Source organism: Atta cephalotes (genome assembly GCF_000143395.1).
Source record: "Atta cephalotes unplaced genomic scaffold scaffold00082, whole genome shotgun sequence".
Lineage (NCBI taxonomy): Eukaryota > Metazoa > Arthropoda > Insecta > Hymenoptera > Formicidae > Atta > Atta cephalotes.
Window position 1 is genome coordinate 712,348 of NW_012130146.1, and position 11,046 is coordinate 723,393.

Below are 11,046 nucleotides of genomic sequence, written 5' to 3' on the forward strand. Positions count from 1 at the left end.
TACCATTTATTATATATTACTATTATTTTTTCATTTCATGTATCGTACATTTATATCTGTATATTTCAAAACGAAGATGGAAAGGATAATAAAAAAAACGTTTATATATTAGGTGTACAACTTTACTTCCGCCGTTTTTTTCCGAAATTCGAGGCTTTATTGTAAAAAACTGATTATACATTTATGATTCAAAGTATTGTCCATCGCTGGCTACTACTTTCTTCCATCTTTAGGGTAGCGTACGAATCCCGCGTCGAAAAAAGTGGTCATCTTTTGAGGCTATCCACGAATCGATCCAATTTTTCTTCATAAGACCGGAAGTGCTGGTCAGCCAGGCCGTGTGCCATTGATCGAAACAAGTGATAGTCAGAGGGAGCAACGTCTGGAGAATACGGCGGGTGGGGTAGGACTTCCCATTTCAACGTTTCCAAGTATGTCTTGATCACTTTCGCAACATGGGGTCGAGCATTGTCATGCTGCAAAATCACTTTATCGTATCTCTCGTTGTATTGCGATCGTTTGTCTTTCAATGCTCGGCTCAAACGCATCATTTCGAAACCGATCGCCTGTGATTGTTTCAGTCGGTTTTAACAGTTCATAATACACTACGCCGAGCTGGTCTCACCAAATACAAAGCATGACCTTGGACGTCAAAATCACCGTTCTTGAAGCGTTGAAACCACTCACGACACATTCTTTCACTAATAGCGGCCTCACCATAAGTATTTGAGAGCATTCGATGAGCTTCAGCCGCAGATTTCTTCATATTGAAGCAAAAAATTAAAACCTCCCGCAAATGACGAGAATTTGCCTCGTAAACTGACATTTTCAATCGAGAATAACTTTATGATGCAGACACAAATCGACTGATGTTTCTATGGGGTTATGTTGACAGATGCCCAAGTTTATTGTATGACGTCTATGATCTATTTATTTAGACCACCACTTACCGCTAAAGCCATTTATAGGAATTACGGCGGAAGCAAAGTTGTATACCTAATATTTATATTGATATATTTTTTATATGTAGAAATAAAAATACACGAATCAATATTTTATCAAATAACATTGTTTTTGTGTATCCATGAATTGTGCGATCCATCGAATCCCATTTGACGTACACCTTATCTCCTTTCTTGCGCAATACTTTCTCCACGAGATACACGTCCAGATGAATAGCGCGATGCAATTCATGCTCGTAAAACGCTCCAGCGACGGATTTTCCACGATAATCTTCGAATAGATAGGTTACGGGATAAGATACGTTGTATCTTAACGATTGTAAACATCTCGATCCAATTCCTCGATCCAACATCTCGATCCAATTTGGTGTGTAACTCTTCTCAAAAATCGTCTTGTACTTGCTCACGCGTCCCGAATCGTCCACTTTAAATTTTGACGGACCAGCAATCTTTATCGCGCTGTACACCGTGTCCAAGAGTCTTTCGGCGATCGCGAGAGTTACGTCAGCAGGTCGCATGCCGATAGTTCGATGCTTACGCATGTTGTAATCTGACACGAGACGCGATAGCTCGTCGATCCATTTGTAATTGCCATTAAGTGTAAACATCTTCCACATGTCGTTTTTGAGTGTGCGATTGAACCGCTCGATTACTGACGCTTTCAACGTGGAATAGTAATTAACGTCGTGTTTTTTCAAGATTTTCTGCACATCGGCGTTGTAAAATTCCTTCCTCATATCCGTTTGTAAATTTTTCGGACATCTTCCACTTGCTCGAATTATTTCAGCGATAACATTAGCTGTCTCGGTTCCACCCTTGCTCTTGAGTGGTATGGTCCATGCGTACTTGCTCAACATATCGACGGTGGCCTCTGTTGAAGCTTGAGTACGGACGCATCTCGACGATATCAGTCTGTCACAGATCGTATCCTCGAACTATGACGCGCCTTCGCGGAAAATTTCTTCTCGCCGGAGCATGCAATTCCTCGACGAGTCGACGTCTCTCGGAGCTAATTTTTCTCTTTTCGCTGAATCTCTTTTTCAACGCGTAATACACAGAGCAAAAGAATTTTTTTCTCACTGACACCACTCGATTGATTCATTTGTCTATACACGATTTAATTTATAATAAGACCAGCGTCGCGAAGTTCCTCGATAATCGACATCATCTTGTTGTCGTGAGCATTATTGTCTGCTCGGTGCGAAGCATCGAGCAATCGTAGACGATTCACCAATTCGTTGGGATTATCCCAATGCACATAATCAATCGCGTTGTCATTCAATATCATTGCATGAAGTAATCCCTTTTCAGATTTCTTCTTCTGTTTCTTGGGTGTGATCGATATTAACGGCGCGATTACGTATTTGTACTTGTGCTTCCCTGTTGCTCAATAATCGGCCCTGCGATTGATGCCAGCAGCATGCTCTTGTACTTGTTCATATCGTCTTCCATATAAAGGAGATCATCGGGAATTCTCTTGAAAATCAACTCATAAAGACCAGGTGTATCGATGTATCGTACACTATCGATAATTATGTTGTTCGCATCATCCATGTCGAAACGTTTATTGCCAAACATCAATCCATCCTTGTGTAGGTAAATGCCGTACACATAATTTACATCGCTCTTCTGTTTATCTCGCGTTCCCCTCAGAATAGTCTCAATGTACTTTTGACCCAGCGGGCCCAAGCCGGCTCGTAATGCCTCTCCACCTTTCAACGTTTGCAACCGATTTTAAACCTTTGTCGCTAGCGAGTCTTCCGTCGTTTCGAAAACATTGTCCACACAACATTGACTCTATCATCGGTACGACTTTGCTATGTAGTGTGAAGGTTATCGGCTGTACACGATCGTGCGATCATCGGATTTACGCGAGATTGCGGAACGCTCGAATGTCTCGCTTGCTTTCTCTCTTCTCTTCCTCCTCCTCATCCTCCTTTTTTCTCTCACGCTTGAAGGCAGATGCTGCGTTATCGTCGTGCGACTATCTCTTTATCGCGCGCACGGGGCTGTTAACAATCTGCTGCAGAGATTTGATAATAGGTTTAAAATACTTGTCCAATGCCATGTCCTCCTCGATTCTACTGGTCTTTAGAGCACGATGTTTCTTGCGGATCGACTCGCTCGTCTTCTCGATCTCGCTTGCAATTTTTTCACGCGCGCGCACATCAGCCATCTCTGGCGAAGTATCGACAACGACTAGTCACGTTACAATATCGCGAACTCGTTAAATCCCTTTCTGTATCTCTCGTCTTTAAGCGCATTGTCCTTGTCTATCACTAAAAATCCAAATTTTTTTTGCCAACAATCGCGACACAACAAACAAAATTCATCGTACGACATGTCGGTATTCACATGATCGTTGTAAACGTGTTTTAAGTTGGTACAATCCTGTTTGAACAGGATCAACAGGTTTGCATTGTCGCGTATTAGATGTTTAGGTATCCTCGCGTACGTCTGACAGAGATAGAAGCAGTAAACGAATGGCGGCCCATCGAAAAGTACCCTACCGCACCCTACTTGTTGTGTCGCATACTACGTCATCAAAGATAAAAATAGAATTTGGACGCGCCTCGTTCGGTGGAACAACATCGCTGTTGTTGGAGAACGTATCGACGAAATAGCCGATTTCGTCGATAAACATAAATAAATTTTCGAGATATCGATATTTTGACTGTTGTAGCGATTTTGAATAGACGTACACATTCTCAAAACGTACGCCGTTTGGACTCTCGAGCAAGCTTATGAGAACGTTGGTTTTACCACAATTCGACGGGCCGCAAATGATCGCGCGTATAGTACTCGGCAGCATTTCGCCGTGCTTGCGCTCCTCCGCGCTGCCTCCCATCATTCGCGATTTCGCGTCACAATTTGTATCGTTAATGGTTGCAGCACGAATTTCATGCTCACACTAAAGACTGTGCGCTCTCGAATGACTATTTAAAAGTGCGCGAATCGCACAGTAGCAAAATGTATCTCGCGCTGTGTCATCCTTCCGATATTCGAGATTTGAGCGTTGAGCAACTGCAATATATACCTAAGATCGTACTCTTACGCGTGTACGGCGATTACATCGAACACGCCTGGGAGAAGCTTCCGGAACACTTGAAGGTTAAGATTCGGACCTATCGTCGTTGCGACGAGCACTACAATCAATTATGACATCGTCGGCCCTGCACCGAAGATAAAGGACTGTAACGAATGTTAGCGTCGCGCAGCGATCTGTTGAATCGAGCGGTAAACGCGCTTCCTTTCGAGTTACATATTCCAGGCTATCAGTTTTGCGACCCGGGCACTCGGTTTACGAAGCGATTAGCCAAAGGTGACGAAGGCACGTCCTATCAGACGTACGATCAGAGCTTCTGTGGACAGATGTGCCTACGGTTTCTATAAACGGTAGACGCGCGTGAATTTAAAAAGCTCGACGAGATGCTGCGAAATCTTAGTATTAGTCTTAGTATTAGTCGAACGCTTTTTTCGTCATGTCGTTGACGCTTACGCTGAGCGGGAAGAGCACCATCCTTGCGGCGAACTACTTTCCCGCCATAGATTTGAGTGATGGAGATTATGAGCTCAGTCTGGCGATTTTTGAGACTTATCACACGATATCGAATGTGAATGAATCGAACAACAAATTTTATTTCCAAATTTCGCCAAAGACGACGCAGAAATTACAATTCCGAAGGTTCATATGAAGTGCGAGACATAAATGAAATTTTGAAACACGCGATTTTACAGAAACGTCCACACCGCGATGCGCTTGAAACCGTTGACGTAGTGCGCGGTGACAACAACAACAACAATGATGACGATAATAGCGAAGGTGGAGAATCGGATGTGTCGATCAACATAATGAATGTAAACGTTATCCGCATAGAGTGTAACGTGACCACGGCGTACAGCAATGGCAAAAGCGTGCACACGATACACGAATTTTCGCCGAGCGTACCTCCAGGATGTAAGATATCGGAGAGGCTGGCGCAGATCATTTACCTGCCGATCATCGCACGGAGCATTTATGGATCTAACAATCGTTCTAACACATCATCGACCAGAACGGATGATTGCTCGATTTTCGAGGAGAAGAGATCACCGTTAGATTGCACATACGATGGCGACAGTGATAACGCGAGCGTGAGATGCTCATGCTGAACGGAACGAAGCGTACGCAGAGAGATAACGCATTCTTTACAAGGCCAGTGTCGTCACAGTTCGATAACACTCGCTCATCCAGTTGTAGCAGACAAAAGAAGAAGAAGAAGAAGAAGAAGAAGCTTAGCGTGTCAAACGTTACACTTTTAAAGTCTTTGGAATTCGCGGTGCGCAACATTTGAGATGACTGATATCCTAAACATTAAAGACGAGTCGATCTTCGACGATCGCATCATCAAGATTGAGACTCACACATACAGCCCGTTCGTCAACATGTTTGGGTACAGCGATGAAATAAAAATACCCATACAGCAACAGGATACTGTACACACTACCATACGAAAGCTTTCTGTCGAGGGAAAACTGACGAAGAACAAAGTGGTCCAGAGTGCTCACGTGACATTGAGAAATAATTGCGTCGCATTGATATTTGATGAAATTCGATATGAACTCAACGGTGGAGATTGATCGTAACAGAAACGAGGGCATAACTAACAAGTTCAAAAACTATGTAACAATATTATCCGACAGAAACGTGATTCTACGAAATGCCGGCTGGGATTCACAGACTACTGCAGCCAGATATTTTAATTTCTGTGTACCGCTCTACGTATTGCTGGGATTTTGCGAAGATTACAAACGCATGGTGATCAACGCTCGTCATAAGTTGATTTTAATACGAGCGTGCAATGACAATTGCCTGACGGGAGATCCGACAGAACCAACGCTCGAATTATTCAAAGTACAGTGGCGAATGCCGCACGTTATTTAGCAAAATAAATAAGTTGTTGATGCTGCGCGCTTTGAAAAGCGGACGATATCTGAGCATGGCTTTTCGCTCGTGGGATCTGTATGAGTTTCCGCTCTTGCAGAGCATAACCAAACATTCGTGGGCCATCAAGATGGCTATTCAGTTCGAGAAGCTGCGCTACGTCATTTTCGCTATGCAAACAGGTCGAAAAAATGTCATGTTCGAAGATATAAGATTCGACGATTCCAAATTAATCAATGCAAAACTCTACCTGAATTTGAAATGTTATCCGTATGATGACTTGAATCTGGATTTTGATAAAAACAGATGTGCGATTCTGTACGACTTGTACGCGCGTTTTTGCAAGGGCTGCGGATACTGAGTATCTCGAGCCGAGTCTCACCTTTACGACTTTTTTACGTAATGGTCCGTTCGAGATCATCGATTGCTCTCGACAGAATCGGTCAAGTGTGGCACCGTAGATTAATGCGATTAGACTTTGAATATAAGGAGAACGTGCTGCAAATACAACAGCCTATTGTCTCATCATACACGATCGCGTGGTTCAGTATAATCCATTGACCAACGTTGTGCGCAAAATCACCTAAGCGCACATGATATAAAATCTATGATACGTCGCATTCGATCGCAATCTTTTCAACATGCCAACGTTCGTGGATTTGCAAGGATTCATCATTAATAAAAAATTTATTGTGAAGGAAACGGTGTTGAAACAGGGGACTGTTCTCACACATTACATTTTTATGAGTCCCGTGTCATGGAAATTTTTGACAAGATCCGACAGGTTTTGCGCTTCCTGGTTGAGTGCTTATCACTAGTCCATTATCATGGACTGCGATGGGAGGACGAAATGGTCCCGTACAACGAGGCGGAACGCCTGATCACGACAGCTTTTTTTTTGAACATGATGTTATCGTGTACGTTAAGGGATACGAGAAACGAACGTGGAACTTGCTTTTGGATGAGCGAGAACGCATATACATCGAGACCTTGGATGCAGTTTACGAAGATATGGAATCTTTAACTAATCTGGATGTTGCTAATACTATGCGATATGGACAACATGTTAAGATTTGCGTGTTACAAAGTGTATTGAAAATATATAACTGATGGTTGCAAAAGAATTTTTTAAATAAAAAACACGTATTTATTACACGTATTTATTACATATTTCTTTTTTTCCCTTCCTAATACATGTACTCATATGTATGAACGTATATGTATGAACGTATATGTAAGAACATATATGTATGAACGATATATGTATGAATATATATATGTATTCGAAAACATCGACGTTTCTGTTAAACGCGTCGCGACATGTTCTGATAGTACATATATGCAATACATATATGTATATAGATAGTGTATAAGTGTATGACTTTTTTTTTCATTCAATCGTAAGCTTCAGTTACGAGCATTAAGACATGAATCGAGTAAAAGAATATATACATCGAAAATCGATCGAGTGAAAGGGGTACCGTCCCTTGTCGCCAAGTTCGCCAAGTCCACCGCCATCGAAGGAAAAAGCGAGATATTGGGAATGTTCTGAGGAAAAAGCATCAAAATCGCCAACGTGCTCATCATCATCATCATCATCATCATCATCATCATCATCATCATCAATGCCTTCGAAATATAAATCATAAAAAGTATAAACTCGTGATAAAAAGAGTATGTAGAAAAATGTGTCAACATGTTCACAATTCTTGGAAAGAGAGGAGGATTACTCCCTCTTCTATTCTAGAAGTTTTATCATATACATTGCAATTTACGCGGATGCAAGTCTTGCGATATCCGCTTGTACGAACGGTTGAAAAATGTACTTCGCTAAAGACAGCAACACATCATACGAAATGAAGAAGGACTGCAGAAATGTAAGTTTCAATGTGCTATATACAAAAGAAAACGTTGTCTAACATTACGTATGTACACAGCATGGAGCATTATGCGGTGCATTTATTGAGCAGACGTTATGATCTAACGGCTACGGGCTACAAGTATTTGGAAATTGGAATCAACGTTGGTCCACCGAGTTATGTGGAGATCGCCCTGGGAGATCATTGCGGACACGAACTGTCGCTATCTCTCGAAACGTGGAAGGGCCTCTACGAACAGCAATAGAATATTTACAAGATGCTACGAAACGAATATAAAGATAATTTTATAAGCATTGGACCGCTAATCGTCAACATTTGCACGCTGAATGATGCTACGCTCGTACGTCTCGATTCTTCATCCGTACGATGACGGAAACATCGCTACAACGTATGTTTGAATTTGACAGATGTATCAACATAACGTTCGAGCGATTAGCCCGATTCGTCGATACGGTTGATGCTAAGTATACGCGATTCTTCAATGCGTCTGAGAACGCTATATGTGATAGCGACATTTTCAATGGGCATCAGCTCATCGATTGCGAATTATTGGCTTTAGTTTTTAATACGTACGTAAAAAAGAAACGATGTAATAACATGTGAATAAAAAATTGTTTCGTTCCCATTACTATATACCACCTTGATCAAAAAGTTCCCGCAATTACCACCAGGTGATGCTTTGAGTCAGCTGATTTGAGTTTTTTTTATTGTTTTTTTGATTAAGTTGCCACATCTATCATTGACATTCCCACCAAATTTTATCACCATAGCTTGACATTTGTAAAAGTTACACCGTCTTGAGTACATCTACCTCTGCACATATTTTCGATTTTTTACAGTTTTAAAAATGGAGTTGAATTTGCAACAACGAGTTTGTATTAAATTTTGCGTTAAAAATAGATTCAATGGTGTGAAAACCTTGGAAATGTTGAGAAACTGTTTCGGCAATGATATTCTAAAGAAAACAGCCGTTTATGAGTGGCATGAAAAAACCATTACGGGAAACGCATTTTAACAGCCAAAAGGAGGTAATGGAAAAATCGAAGACGGCTCTGATGGCTATATCGACAATAGAATTCCAGAAATGTTTCGAGAGCTGGATCAAGCGCTGGCATAAGTGCATTACAGTCGATGGGGAATACTTTGAAAGGGACAATATCACTTTTGATGAATAAAACTTGTATTTTGAATTTTCTGAATGAATTCCGGGAACTTTCTGATCAAGATAAATACTTCCTTTATTTCCCATCCATTTACCCATCTATTCATCCTATACCTCGACACGCCATTGTACTCCGTTTTAGATAAATAACAGTCACGCTTGTTTTTTTTGTTGTATCACGAATCATATACGTATATACGTACTTACGCATGTATGTATGTATGTACGTATGTATATATATATATATATATATATATATGTATGAACGTATATGTATGAACGTATCTATATTTTCTACGTAAGAAAAAAAGAAGGAATTATAGATGTGAAAATAATGCAGCGTGAACTTTCAATAATTCGACTGCGCAAATAATCGCGGCTACTATATATTAAGCTACTCTTATAAAGAATACTGCAACGAAATAAGCGATACTTTTCTCGTGACGGTACTTATCTGAATTGTTTTATATACAACTATCGCCTAAAGATAATCCTAGACAGGTTCGCTGCGACGAAGGTTGAGTCTCAGCGTCAGTCATTGTCTTGCATTGTCCGCGCGCGATCGGTTGTTATTATATTATTACGTTTGTTTTTACGTTGTGTGACCGGCTTTAAACGCGCAATTGAGTTTATGTTATTCTTTTTTTTCTACATACTGTATTTTATTACTCACCCCATAAGCAACATTTTTCGATTCGACTCTGTGTTAGAGAAATATGGATGATGAAAAAAAAACAATAAAGTTGAAGAGACTGCCTCCTCCTCCTCCTCCTTCTCCTTCTCAAAGTGACACTGTTATTATCGCTATCACTCAATTATATGTCAATCAGTTACATTTATTCCATTGCATCATCGAGATTGTCGATGAGGTGGATGACCTTACACGAGTGCGTGTAAATTGAACTTACTCATCTTATCGACAATCTCGATGATGTGATTAAGAAAGAGGAAGTGGAAGAGGAAGAGGAAGTGGAAGAAAAAGTAGAGAAAATGGAAGAAAAGATAGAAGAGAATGCCTTGACAATTAGATTGGAGGAAGAGGAGAAAGAAAAGAAGAAGGAGGAGGAAAAGATAAAAGAGGAGAATGCCTTAGAATTTAGGATCCTTCTCCTTCTCCTTCTCTGGAATATCTTGAAGAGGAGGAGATATCATTTGAAGAAGAAGAGGAGAAGATCTAGAGGATCCTTCTCCTTCTCCTTCTCTGGAATATCATTTGAAGGAGAAGAAGAGAATGTCTTAGAAGATCTAAAGGATCCTTCTCTTTCTTCTCCTCTGAAATATCCTGAAGAGGAGATATTATTTGAAATAATAAATCAACTTAATTTTATCTATCTCCTCAATGCCCTGACAATCAGGCAGGAGGATGAGGAGGAGGAAGAGGAATAAAAATTCAGCGGAAGAGGAGGAGGAGGAGGAGGAGGAGGAGGAAGAGGAGGAAAAGGACGAGGAGGAGGAGAAGGAAAAGATAGAAGAAGAGAACGCTTTGACAATCGGGTTGAAAGAGGAAGAAGAAAAGGAGAAGGAAGAGGAAAAGAAGGAATATTAATGTGAAGGGTGTGGACAAGATAAAAAAAAATAATATATTATATATTTTTTTCTTTGTTCATTTTAAGTTAAAACTTGTTCATTTTATTATATATATTTATTATATATATTTATTATGTATTTATTATATATTTTTTTTCTTTTTTTTCTTTAAAAACTTGTTCGCGGTTTATAATACCGCGGTTTTGGGACGTGAGGTCTGCGGCGGCAGTGATCCAAAAAACGCATTTTGGGGTGGACGCGGGGTCTGCGGCGGCGGCCCGAAACGCATTTTGGGGTGAACGCGAGGTCTGCGGCAGGGTGGCGACAGAATGTGAGATGACGGTCCCCAGTGATGCCACATGGCGACATCACGTATCATTATAAACACCGATAGCTCCGGGGACTTCCCGCGCCCTCCTCCTTCCTTACTAGTATTCCCCGCGCCTTCCTTCCCGTGCCTCCCCCCCCCGCGCCTACGAATATCCCCGCACCCCACGCTCAGTGAAAGCACCTATTTTTTTATCTAAGAAATCGACGCTAACAATAAAATATGTTTGTTCATGAAAATAATACCATTAATATCTCATTTCC

At 41.0% G+C, this 11,046-nt stretch overlaps 1 pseudogene; it reads left to right on the forward strand.

Annotated features, from left to right (window-relative positions):
- Positions 1 to 7,665: 7,665 nt before the first annotated feature.
- On the forward strand, positions 7,666 to 8,056 carry LOC105624576 (annotated as a pseudogene).
- The last annotated feature ends 2,990 nt before the right edge of the window (positions 8,057 to 11,046 follow it).